Genomic DNA, 12,433 nt, shown 5'->3' with positions numbered 1-12,433 from the left:
TGATCAGGGACCGTTGCAACCGCATTTTGGGGTGGCTGCAACTGTCCCTACACTGACTGCCATGATAAAACTTGCTATGCTTGATATAGCTATGCCTGTTAGAAGCTAGGCTAAACACTGATTAAAATATGACTTTACAATGCTTATTGCAAACTTCGACAGTATGAAACCAATTCTGATCATAAAACGAATCGGTTACCTAACGTAACCTCGGTTCTCTCTAGATGAGGGAACGAGTATTGCGTAAGCTAGCTTACGCTACGGGAAAGATTAATCTTTTCTGAGAAATTGAAGCCAAAAAATTATCCTATAATTTTGTATCCATTGTCAACGCAGTTCAGCTGCAGCAGACCATGAGCGGGCTAGCTAGCAGCTCATTGGTTTGCTCACAGAGAACTGCTTAAGCATATGAGGAGATGCGAATTAACTCTCTGCCAATGAGAGTCTGACATGCTCTCATTGCGTCAGAGCCCGCCGAAACGGGCGTGGTCAGAGAGTATAAATATTGGCGTCCTAGGCTGTAAACTCTGGTTTTCATAGAATGAAGCGAGAACGCTAGAAGCACAAGCACGGCCAGGAACGCAATACTCGTTCCCTCATCTAGAGAGAACCGAGGTTACGTTAGGTAACCGATTCGTTCTCTTACGAGAGGTTCTCTCGTATTGCGTAAGCTAGCTTACGCTACGGGAACACCTGGTCAACGCCGTGCGTGCTAAGCATCCACTATGAGTCCCAGGGGAGACCCCAGGGAACCGTTATGAGTGGGAATAAATATATGTACATGTGACAAAGGCCAGCAGAGCGGGCCGGAGAGTGTGTAGTACATAAGCACATGATAGAGAGGGACAGAGCGAAACCGGTCTGTGTGAATAACTCCCTATAGTGCAGCTCAACCAGAAGAGCTGTAACATACTAGACTGCTAGTAGTTTAGCCTGCAAGGCGGGAACTTCCAGATTGTAAAATCTGACAAAGGTGGAGGGGGAAGCCCATCCCGCTGCCACACAAATGTCATGAATGGAAATTCCGCTGGACCATGCCCACGATGAGGCCATGCCTCTAGTGGAATGAGCCCTGATGCCCAGAGGGCATGGCAGGTCTTTTGATGTGTATGCGGCTGCAATGGCATCAACAATCCATCTGGATAGAGTCTGTTTCGAGGCGGCCAACCCTTTGGTGCGCCCACCGAACGAAACAAAAAGCTGCTCGGATCGTCTGACCGGAGCAGTGCGAGTAATGTATAATCTCAGGGCCCTGACCGGACACAGGAGATTAGAGTCAGATTCGCTATCGGATGCAGGCAGAGCCGATAGGGAAATAACTTGTGCCCTGAACGGGGTACCAATCGCTTTTGGGACACAACCATGTCTAGGTTTGAAAACGACTGAGGAGTCATTGGGCCCAAACTCGAGACAGGAAGCGCTAATGAAAGCTATGAAAGCCCCCCCCATTCGAACCGCTAAACACCGTGGACCTCAAATACCTTTCGCTCAAAACCGTTTTTCTGCTCGCGCTCGCGTCAGTAAAACGTGTGGGAGACCTTCACGCGCTGTGAAGACCTTCGAACGCGTGAAGGTCTCCCACACGTTTTACTGACGCGAGCGCGAGCAGAAAAACGGTTTTGAGCGAAAGGTATTTGAGGTCCACGGTGTTTAGCGGTTCGAATGGGGGGGCTTTCATAGCTTCGAGAACTATGGAAAGGTCCCAAATCGGCACCGAAGGGGGGCGTGGGGGGTTCATCCTTCTAGCTCCCCTGAGGAAGCGGATGACCAAGCTATCTTTGCCCAGTGACTGGCCGCGCCGGGGTTCAACGAACGCTGCGACGGCTGCCACATACACCTTGAGAGTGGACGGGGACCTGCCCTTGTCCAACATCTCTTGGAGAAAAACTAGCAAGGAAGGAACCTCGCATGACCGTGGGTCCAAATTTCTGTCGGTGCACCTTTTAGAGAACACAGACCATTTAGACGCATAGAGCCTTCTAGTAGAAGCCGCTCTAGCCTGCATGATCGTGTTTAACACTCCCTCTGGCAAAGCAACAGGTAGTTGTTGATCACCCACGCATGTAGCGCCCAGCGCTCTGGGTGGGGATGCCAGATCGTGCCGCGAGCTTGGGAGAGGAGATCTGCTCTGACTGGAATGGGCCACGGGGCTGTCTGTGACAGCTGAGTGAGCTCCGGAAACCAAGTCTGACCCTCCCAACGCGGGGCTATGAGGAGCACCGAGTGGCGTGTTTCCCTGATTCTCTGAAGCACCTGTGGTAGCAGAGAAACCGGAGGGAATGCATAAAGCGGGCGGCTGGGCCAGGTCTGGGCTAGCGCGTCCTCGCTCTTTGAGAAAAATATTGGGCAGTGGGTGTTCTCTTCTGAGGCGAAGAGGTCCACCTCTGCTCTGCCGAATATTCGCCACAGCTTTTGGACTGTAAGAGTGTGCAGGGACCATTCCCCGGGGGGAATGGGGTTCCTGGACAGACTGTCTGGACCGTCGTTCAGATGGCCCGGCACGTGCGTCGCTCTGAGCGAGAGCAGGTGACACTGAGACCAAACTAAGACGCGTTCTGTCAGCCGGAAGAGATTCCTGGATCTGACTCCGCCCTGACGGTTTAGATAGGAGACCACGGCTATATTGTCCGAACGGATCAGCACGTGGTGACCGTGAATGCGCGGAAGAAAGCGCGTGAGCGCGTTCTCGACCGCCAACATCTCCAAACAGTTTATGTGGAGGAGGCTCTCCTGAGCTGACCAGGGGCCGAAGGCCGGTGAGCCCTCGCAGACCGCACCCCAATCCGTGTTGGATGCGTCTGTCGAGATGACTTTTCGGCGAGAAAGGGTCCCCATGGAAACGCCCCGCTGAAACCATTCTGCCACAGTCCATGGCTGCAGAGCTGTGATACAGGTCTGCGTTACTTTTATCAACTGGCGGCCTGTGGTCCACGCACGTTGAGACACACGGCTCTTCAACCAGAGCTGAAGCGGGCGCATGCGCAGTAACCCCAGCTGGAGCACCGCGGAGGCTGAGGCCATGTAACCCAACGCCTTCTGAAAAGTTTTCAGAGATGTGAGTCTGTTCATCTGAAAAGATGCGGCGAGACGCTGAACACGGCGCGCACGCTGTGTTGACAGACGAGCCGTCATCGTGACCGAGTCTAGCTCTATACCCAAGAAGGAGATAGTCTGACTGGGTTGTAGTGCGCTCTTTGTCCAGTTGACAGAGAGGCCCAAAGCTTTCAGATGGTCGAGGAGAACTGTACGATGAGACAGTAGCTCTCTCTGTGATTGTGCCAAAATCAGCCAGTCGTCCAAATAGTTCAGTATTCGCAGCCCCTGACTAAGCAGGGGGGCGAGCGCCGCATCCATCCACTTCGTGAACATACGGGGTGCTAAGGATAGGCCGAACGGAAGGACGGTGTATTGATAAACCTGGCCTTCGAAGGCGAAACGTAAGAATGGCCTGTGAAGGGGATTTATCTGAATCTGAAAGTAAGCATCTTTCAGATCTAGTGAAATGAACCAGTCTCCCTGGCGCACATGCGTGAGGAGTTTTCTGATAGTGAGCATTTTGAACGGTCTCTTCATGAGAACTTTGTTCAGAAATCTGAGGTCTAAGATTGGTCTGAGGCCACCGTCTTTCTTGGGAACCAGAAAATAACGGCCGTAAAACCCCGACTCGCTCATAGACAGAGGAACTCTCTCTATAGCCCTTTTGCACAATAGCTTTGCTATCTCTGAACGGAGCAGCGTCACTGCTTCTGGGTTCACAATAGTTTCTAGCCGCGCTTGAAAACGTGGAGGGCGGCGGTGAAACTGTAAACGATAGCCTAGCCTTATTGTGTTTAGCACCCACTGGGAAATTCCCGGAATAGCTTCCCACGCTTTGAAGCGTAACGCTAGGAGGTGAATGGCTACATGGTCCCCGTCGCTGCACATAGCGGGCTGCGTGAGCGCGCTCACAGTGTTTATGACAGTGGGACTTACACTCAGAGAGGAGTTTATGGGCCGTGTAACAGAGTGAGCAGAGGTGGGACTCTGAAACTCGCTTATGCACTCTGAAACTCGAGCGGGTTGGAACCGCTTTATGAGAGTGGACTCTGTGTGAGACACGAGAACTGAAGTGCTTTTGTGTATGAGTGAACACAGTGTTGTGGGCACATTTTCTACACAGGAGGCTTTTATGCTCTTTATGAGATTTCTCTGGGTCGCCGTGAAAACGGCGTTTGCGCTCATGCAAGCGGGAAGGGAGACCGGCTTGGTAATGGCGGAGTACACTGCTGTAGTAGCCGCATGAGCGGGGACTAACAGAGGGCGAAACTTTGACGGCGGTCCGGCCGCGGCGGGAGAGCGCCGTCTTTTTCTCAGCTGTGCTAGGCAGACTTCGAGTGATCAGGTTTCAGCGCGATCCTAGGCCGAGGCCCCCGAGGAGGCGGCGGTCTGTGACGGCTGTCAGAGCGAGAACGAGGGCGGCCGCCCTGGCGTCGCTGAGAAGTCTGACTGTGCTGAGCTGGGCGCTGGGGTGGGGCTCGTGCAGGAGGCTGGTCACGTGAGCGGCCTGCAGAGGAGCTAGCGCGACGAGGCAGAAAGAGATTCATGGCCTGGGAGGCTTTCTGCACTTTGGAAGATCGGTCGACGATACCCGTGACAGCAGATCCGAAGAGGCCGGATGGAGAGAGCGGGGCGTTGAGAAAGGCGGCGCGCTCAGAATCTCCCATGTCGGCGAGTGTGAGCCACAAATGTCTCTCAGACACACAAATGGCGGCAATGCATTTCCCCAGGGCTTGAGCAGCAGATTTTGTAGTGTGAAGGGCAATGTCCGTGGCGCTCCTCAAATCCGCGACTGTGGGGGGATTTTTTTCCGCTCTCGCCCCATTCACGAAGTATGTCACCCTGTAGTATCTGAAGGACGGACATGGAGTGAAGTGCAGAGGCTGCTTGGCCGGCGGGTGAGTAAGCGCGGGCGTGAAAGCTTGAAGTCGCTCTGCAGGCTTTAGAGGGAAGCACAGGTGATGAGCGCCATCTCGCGGAGGGCGGGCATAGATGTGCGGCGACCAGGTCCTCTACAGGGGGAATGGAGAGATAGCCCTTCTCTGCGGCTCCATCCACAACGCGAAGCGGGGTGGAAGAGTCTGAGCGAGTTCTAGCAGAGAGCGGGGTGTTCCAGGACTTCGTGAGTTCCGCGTGCAGTTCAGGCAGGAAGGGCGCGGCCCGTTTAGTGGCGGGAGTCGAGCGCTGGCGGAAGTAGCTGCCGTCCATACGGGACGGTCTGATGGTCTGCTCGGGGGGAGGGGACCAATCGAGCCCGAGGCGTTCGACGGCCTGTGAGAGGAGGCGCACTAATTCCTCCTCGATTCCAGCGCGGGTCCCGGTGGATTCTCGGGCCGAGGAGCCGTGAGAACCGGACGATTCCTTACTGTCTGAGGCGAGATGCGAACATGTCTCCTTGATGTCCGCGGCGTCATCGGAGGCAACAGAGCGGCCACTCGGCGGCAACTGTAAGTCCGGAAGCGGCGGAGAAGGAGAGCGGGAGGCGACAGGCTCCGGCGGGATGAACGCTTCTGGCTGGGGTTCCGGCGGCCTCTGAGAGCGGCGTTTCTTCTTCCGCGGCGAAGTCAGAGGCGGCGCGGAAGCAACTTTAGTGGCCTGAAGTCGAACCCGCAGGGTCGACAACGGCATGTCTTTGCAGAGATCGCAGCCGCGATCGGCGAGGGCGAGCTCGGCGTGCTCCAATCCGAGGCAGAGAGCGCAGATGACGTGGCGGTCTCCATCCTCGAGGGGAGCGCGGCAAGAACCGCAGGAAGATTTACGAGACATCTTGAAAAAGACGCTCGGCTCTTTTAGATACAAAATGTACAGGAAGCTTTTTGTAAAAAGGATACAAATCCGTCGGATGGCGCTAGCTCGCAGGACGGCTGAAGGTGGCGAAGACGGCCGGCTTCCTCAGTCTCCCAGATGCTCGCTAGAGTTGCCTTTTTGACGACGGCGGCTTCTCTCAGGATCAGCAAATGCGTGTAGCCTCGCTGAAGAGATGAAAATCAGAGTTTACAGCCTAGGACGCCAATATTTATACTCTCTGACCACGCCCGTTTCGGCGGGCTCTGACGCAATGAGAGCATGTCAGACTCTCATTGCCCGAGAGTTCATTCGCGTCTCCTCATAGGCTTAAGCAGTTCTTTGTGAGCGAACCAATGAGCTGCTAGCTAGCCCGCTCATGGTCTGCTGCAGCTGAACTGCGTTGACAATGGATACAAAATTATAGGATCATTTTTTGGCTTCAATTTCTCAGAAAAGATGAATCTTTCCCGTAGCGTAAGCTAGCTTACGCAATACGAGAGAACCTCTCGTAAGAGAACTACTTTTTTAACTTAAATATTTTTTTGCAGAAGGAATGTTCACATGGGGCTGCTTTTTCCAGGAAGGAATAGGGGCTGGATATGTGCAGAATGTACTGTAGGCCTATACCATGTAGCTAATTCCTGATTGGAGGAATAAACCATGTTGCAACTTCCTGCAACCATCCCAACTCTCCCCTACCTCTGTACTTTGTAATCAAATGTTTCAATGTGACAAACCAGTTCATTTATTCAAATTACATTTCCAATTTAGCTATATACTGTACATAGTTAAATACATAAAATATACTATTAAGCTGGCCTGTATACATGTTCTATAAAGACCAGATTATAAATGGGGCCAGATGGCCCTAGGCTTCTTGCCCCATACTGTAAAAAGTGATCAGTTGACTCAACTTGTTTGTTCACATAACTTAACTTTTTAATTTAGCATAGTTAATTTACTTGTTAATTTTAAGGCAACGGGTTTCCTCACTTTCTTAAGTTTTTTTTAAGTCAACTGATCACTTTTTACAGTGGGGTAATGTTTCCCTCATCTTACCCTATAACTCGCATTTCTTATATATTATTAGTCGAAATTGCGAAATTCCATACAGCGCATCTCTATGCAAACACAGAACGCCCCCGTAACCGCAACTAAAAAGACAGCACTGTGCAAGATGAGAGAGAGGCTGACGACTGCTCAACATGCATGGGAATAATTTACAATGTTCTAGATTTTACAATGTTTTCTGAATAACTCGCTGCTGCGCTGCTGTAACCTACGGTGTAGCCTGCTCTGTCTTGTGTTTTTGGTTTTTTTTTTACTGCGTGATAACAGTCACTTGCGTGAGGTTTTTTGGTGTGTGTTTGCCTCTGCTGCAACCCTAGGCTACATCCGGTCTACTTGCACTACTGAGTAAGTTAAAGTATAAAGGAGTTTCGTTTTTTTTCTTCGATTAAATGAGCAACCTACTGTAGTCAAACGTGGTTCTTTATTCTATTCGACCAGTTCCAGTTTCAAATCTTTATTCACGACTCTCCACACGCGTCTTTGCACTTGAAGCAATTAAATCGATTTTGGAATTAACACCATTTTAGGGTAAGACATTATATGCTACAGGTTATATTATTCAATTTATATGTCAAACTATACGTCATTGAAAAAATGAAACTTGACCTGAAGGTCCCCAAAAGAAAACTGAAATTGTAATAGTCTACTTTCGTAGCCTGTATTTCAAAGCTGAAATTGTGTAAAGTATGGGTCTGTTTAATACAGTAAGTTCAAGAAAGCCTTAAAACATAATCCATATAGAAAAAATAATATTTTTCTAAGTGTAAGATTGTCTTTTGGCTGTCTTATTCTTATTTGTTGTTGCTGCTCTCAACTTAAGGCAAAATAAAGATTAGCCTATTTAAACGTTTCATTTGTGCCCATAACCTACATAAACAAATTTGAGGTGCTTTAGGACTATTAGCCTACATCAAGGAAGTTCGTATTAAGCTGCTCAGTAGGCTACATGACCCTGTAACGCCACTACTATTTAAAAAAATATGATCGATGCACTAATTTTAATTCGTGGTTCAAACGAATATATAGCTAATAGCTATTTAGAGTAAAAGCCAAATATAATTTATATTGGCCTGATTTATAAATTGCAAGATGAGACTAGAATATAAAAATTCCAGAATATACTGTAATAAACACATTCATTATAGACTACACTGTTCATGACAGGGTGATGGGATAAGCTACCTCAGGTGGTTAATGTTTTGCATATGTAGGTGAATTACAGCTGTAATAAATCATTTAAAACATGGACTTTGTACTATGTCATAGCCTACCGAAAAAAAAGGTGTGGTTCACATGTAAAATATTTTGGAGAGCTTCCAAATTCCAGATCTTGCTAACCAAATAAACCTCTTTTTAACCATTTTTTTTTAAAAACTTTGACACATTTTTTTGAATAACTTTTAAGCTGAGGCCCACATAAATTAAAATCGAAAATTCTAAAGTCTACTTTTTTTTTTTTTTTTTTTTTTTTTTTTTTTTTTACAATTGCGAGGGCTCTTTTTTCAAGACTTCGGTCACTTTTTCAAAATTCATCACACAGTGAGCACAACAGCAGTCTGTGTGCTACTGTGGATTGTTATTAGTTTGGCACAAAATAATGATTACATCCTAAATTATTTTCTACATTAGACATGTTTAGACACCTACAGGCCAATTTGCACGTTTACACAAGCTTTTCAAAACTGTTAAACTTAAGTTCAAAACCTTGCATAATACATATGAATAAGACTACACATTATTTCTATAGTATTACCATAATGATATATATTCTGAATCTAAAAAATGAAATGCTATCAAAACAATTAGATGTAGCTGAACACCTGCAGGTTAGTCTTTCAATTTCATTATCTATACAAAACGGGAAACTTGGGAATCATTTTGTACTGTAATGTTAACATGGACTATGTAACATACTGCAGTGAATTATAAATGGTAGCTGGTGTTATTCTTGTTTTGTAGAGACATTTTACAAAAGAAAACTGTATAATGCTGCCTGTTGTTAGTCTTTTTAGGTCATTGTTTTATGAGTAACAAAGTGAGTTTGTCAACAACCTTTGCTATTGTTATGAAGGAATGAGTTGATCTGAGACATGTATGAAGTGTTTTGGTAGTTTTAAAGCATTTTGAATGTGAACTTAACTGCTGTGCCAAAGTTGAAAGTTGGTTAGGAGAAGTGTGAAGAGTTTTGAAAAATGCTAATGTATTTTCAGTTTCCCTTTTTTGATTTTGATTCCTCATCCTGAGATTTGATACATTTTGAATTTGTTTCTAAAAATCAATATTTAAATGTGTGTGTGCATGGGTTTGGTTATACTTGTGAAGGCTAAAGCGCTCTCACATAAAAAAAATGTCCTCACTATAGTAAAGCCAGGTATAACAGTGACTGAGGTGTTAAAGAATGTTTGTTTTTACTAGTAAGAATTACATTTAAGATATCTCTTTAATGCAATTATTACTAGTAAAAACTGATTTAGAGAGCTCTCTAATTCAGTTCTTACTAGTAAGAATGCAATTGCAGAGCTCTTTAATTCAATTAGAGAGCTCTACAATTCAATTCTTACTAGTAGCAATTACAATTGGAGAGCTCTCTAATTCAATTCTTACTAGTGAAAATACAATTAGAGAGCTCTCTAATTCAATTATTACTAGTAACAATTCTAATTAGAGAGCTCTACAAATGAATTGAATTGTTACTAGTAAGAATTACCATTAGAGAGCTCTAAATTGTTACTAGTAATTCAATTACTCTCTCTAATTCAATTCTTACTAGTAACAACTCAATTGCAGAGCTCTTTAATTCAATTAGAGAGCTCTCTATTTCAATTATTACTAGTAAGAATGCAATTAAAGAGCTCTGCAATTACATTTTTACTATAAGAATTCCCATTAGAGAGCTCTTTAATTCAATTACAGAGCTCTGCAATTATACATATCTTTAATTTGTTTTTTTACTAGTAAAAATTCAATTAGAGAGCTCTGTAATTGCATTCTTACTAGTAAGAATTGAATTAGAGAGCTCTCTAATTGACCTATGGCTAAGCCACGCCCCCAAACGCGATGAGCCAATCAGTGTGCATAGCTAACCCAATACACTCGGACATTCTCTGCTTCCACGTCCATTGAAATGCATTGCAGTTAGTCAGTTTTCATCCGTTGTTATGTTTTTTCTTGTCATTTTAAGTTTAAAATGGTCAAACGGTGTGCATGGCGTACATGCAACTCCGACACAGGTATCCTGAGAGGCTGGGCGACGGTGTGTATTTTTTACCCTTTCCCAAGCGGCAAGCCACATCTCAACCGAGATAAGTGTCTGTTCTGGATTAAGTTATGCGGTAACGTTAGACCACAACACCAACTAAACGTGGATAAATTAAACAAGAATTAAACAAGGATGTCTACATCTTTTCTAAGTCAACAGCGTATTTGAACGTTATCTTTAACATCTCTAACTTAACGTTATCTCAAAACTTAAAATTAAAAATGAATGGAAGTCAATGGAGACACATGACTATAACAATTAGCCTACAATTAGAGAGCTCTACAAATGAATTCTTACTAGTCATATGTCTCCATTGACTTCCATTCATTTTTAATTACAGAGCTGTCTAATTGAATTGTTACTAGTAACAATTACAATTAGAGAGCTCTACAATTGAATTGTTAGTAAGAATTACCATTATGAGCTCTCTAATCCAATTATTACTAGTAACAATTACAATTAGAGAGCTCCACAAATGAATTCTTACTAGTATTGAATTAGAGAGCTCTGCAATTGTAATTGTTACTAGTAATAATTGAATTGTAGAGCTCTCTAATCGAATTCTTACTAGTAAAAATGTAATTACGACGAGTAAGGCTGGGTACAATTTAAGCTAAAACGCCTTGCCATAGGGGACACACTTAACGACTGTAAGGCCGGTTATATGTAATTTGATACTTATGACTGATCGTGCCCAATGGCGCTGAGTCAGAGACAGAGGCGTTCAGTCGGTGTTCACACACAGTCGGTGTTTAGAAATCTGCTCCAGTCGTTGGAAACAGTCTGTAAGTGTGTTTCAGCTAGTCGTTAAGTGTGTCCCTGGCATTAGGTAGCCTAAAACCTCTAGAATAAACCTCTCTCTGGCCACTACACACTGTACTGGATTAAGCACTAAAAGATGAATTGACAACCGAATTTAGCTGCACTGTACACAGTCCAGTAATTTCAGGAGTGACAACTGCATTCCACAACCGAATTAACTCCTGAAAAATGCAGGTAGTAACAACCGCTTACAAAAATTCGACAGTGTGTACGGAACCGAACTGAACAACTAGTTGTTAAAGGTGCCCTAGAATGTTTTTTTTTATTATTTTATAATGTTTCCTGGGTTACCCTTATAATGTTAGTATGTTTTTTAGATAAAAAATAATCATAATTTAGAAATAAATGGCATTTTTCCTAGCCTGCTTTTAGCCTCTGATTTGAACACTCTGTTTGAAGGGGCGTGTCTGCTGTGGGATTCAGTGTAACCGCGGCCACTGCTGTGATTGGCTGACATGCTTGCATATGAAATAGCAACGCATTACATGTGAAACTCTCTCCCGAATACTTTTACTACTGCTATTATACGTTTTTACTATAACAGCTATCGAGATTAACGAATCGTGAGATGTTTTTAAAGTATTTAGATCTATTCCCATCACATAAAATGTTGCCGTGATGAGCATTGAGCAGATGACTGTGTGTTGATCGCGAGAATGAAGATCTAATCATTGCAAAGCAGTTCTCTTACGAGAGGTTCTCTCGTATTGCGTAAGCTACCTTACGCTGCGGGAAAGATTCATCTTTGCTGAGAGTTTGAAGCCAAAAAATTTTTTCATAATTTGTATCCATTGACAACGCAGTTCCTCTGCGGCAGACCTAGAGCAGGCTAGCTAGCAGCTCATTGGTTCGCTCAGAGAGAACTGCTTAAGCCTATGGGAGAGCGGGGCTGAACCCGCTTCCAATGAGAGGCGCCCGCGCGCTCATTGCGTCATGGCCCGCCAGAATGGGCGTGGCTATGGTGTATATAACAGTCTCTCCCAGGCTTATATGTTGATTCATTTCATCTTCAGCAAGCTGCACGCTTCTGCTGTCCTGAGAAAAGCCGTCGCCGTCGAGAAGGCATCACTCTAGCGAGCTCCCGGACCCTGAAGAAGCCGGCCGTCTTCGCCACCTTCAGCCGCCCTGCAAGCTAGCGCCATCCGACGACTGTATCCTTCTCTTTTCTCTATATATCTAAAAGAGCCGAGCGTCTTTTTAAAGATGTCTCGTTTTTCCTGCGGCTCTTGCCGCGCTCCTCTCGAGGACGGAGACCGCCATGTCATCTGCGCTCTCTGCCTGGGACTCGAGCACGCAGAACTCGCCCTCGCGGATGGAGGATGCGACTTCTGTGAGAGCCTGCCGTTGTCGTCCCTGCGGGCACGACTTCTGGCAGCAAAATCAGCTCCCGCGCCGCCTCCCTCTTCGCCGCGTAAGAAGAAACGCCGCTCCCAGAGGCCGCCGGAGCCCCCTGCGGAA

The 12,433-nt window shown here is 46.0% G+C and overlaps 1 protein-coding gene across 2 annotated transcripts in view; it reads left to right on the top strand.

Moving 5' to 3' along the window:
• b4galnt1a (beta-1,4-N-acetyl-galactosaminyl transferase 1a) overlaps window positions 1–12,433 on the top strand; it is a 50,083-nt gene that overhangs the window by 2,918 nt on the left and 34,732 nt on the right. The window contains exon 1 of one of the 2 annotated variants that reach the window (XM_056239137.1): window positions 7,325–7,422. The exons of the other annotated variant lie outside the window; for it this stretch is intronic. The gene's annotated coding sequence lies outside the window, so the exon portion shown is untranslated. Of the gene's footprint in view, window positions 1–7,324; window positions 7,423–12,433 lie in introns of those variants that run through there. 2 annotated transcript variants of the gene reach the window in all.

This window comes from Rhinichthys klamathensis, unplaced genomic scaffold (genome assembly GCF_029890125.1).
Source record: "Rhinichthys klamathensis goyatoka isolate OS25496 unplaced genomic scaffold, OSU_Roscu_1.1 h1tg000020l_1, whole genome shotgun sequence".
Taxonomy (NCBI): Eukaryota; Metazoa; Chordata; class Actinopteri; order Cypriniformes; family Leuciscidae; genus Rhinichthys; species Rhinichthys klamathensis.
The sequence above is the reverse complement of the archived record's forward strand: the minus strand, read 5'-3'. Positions and strand labels throughout refer to the sequence as shown.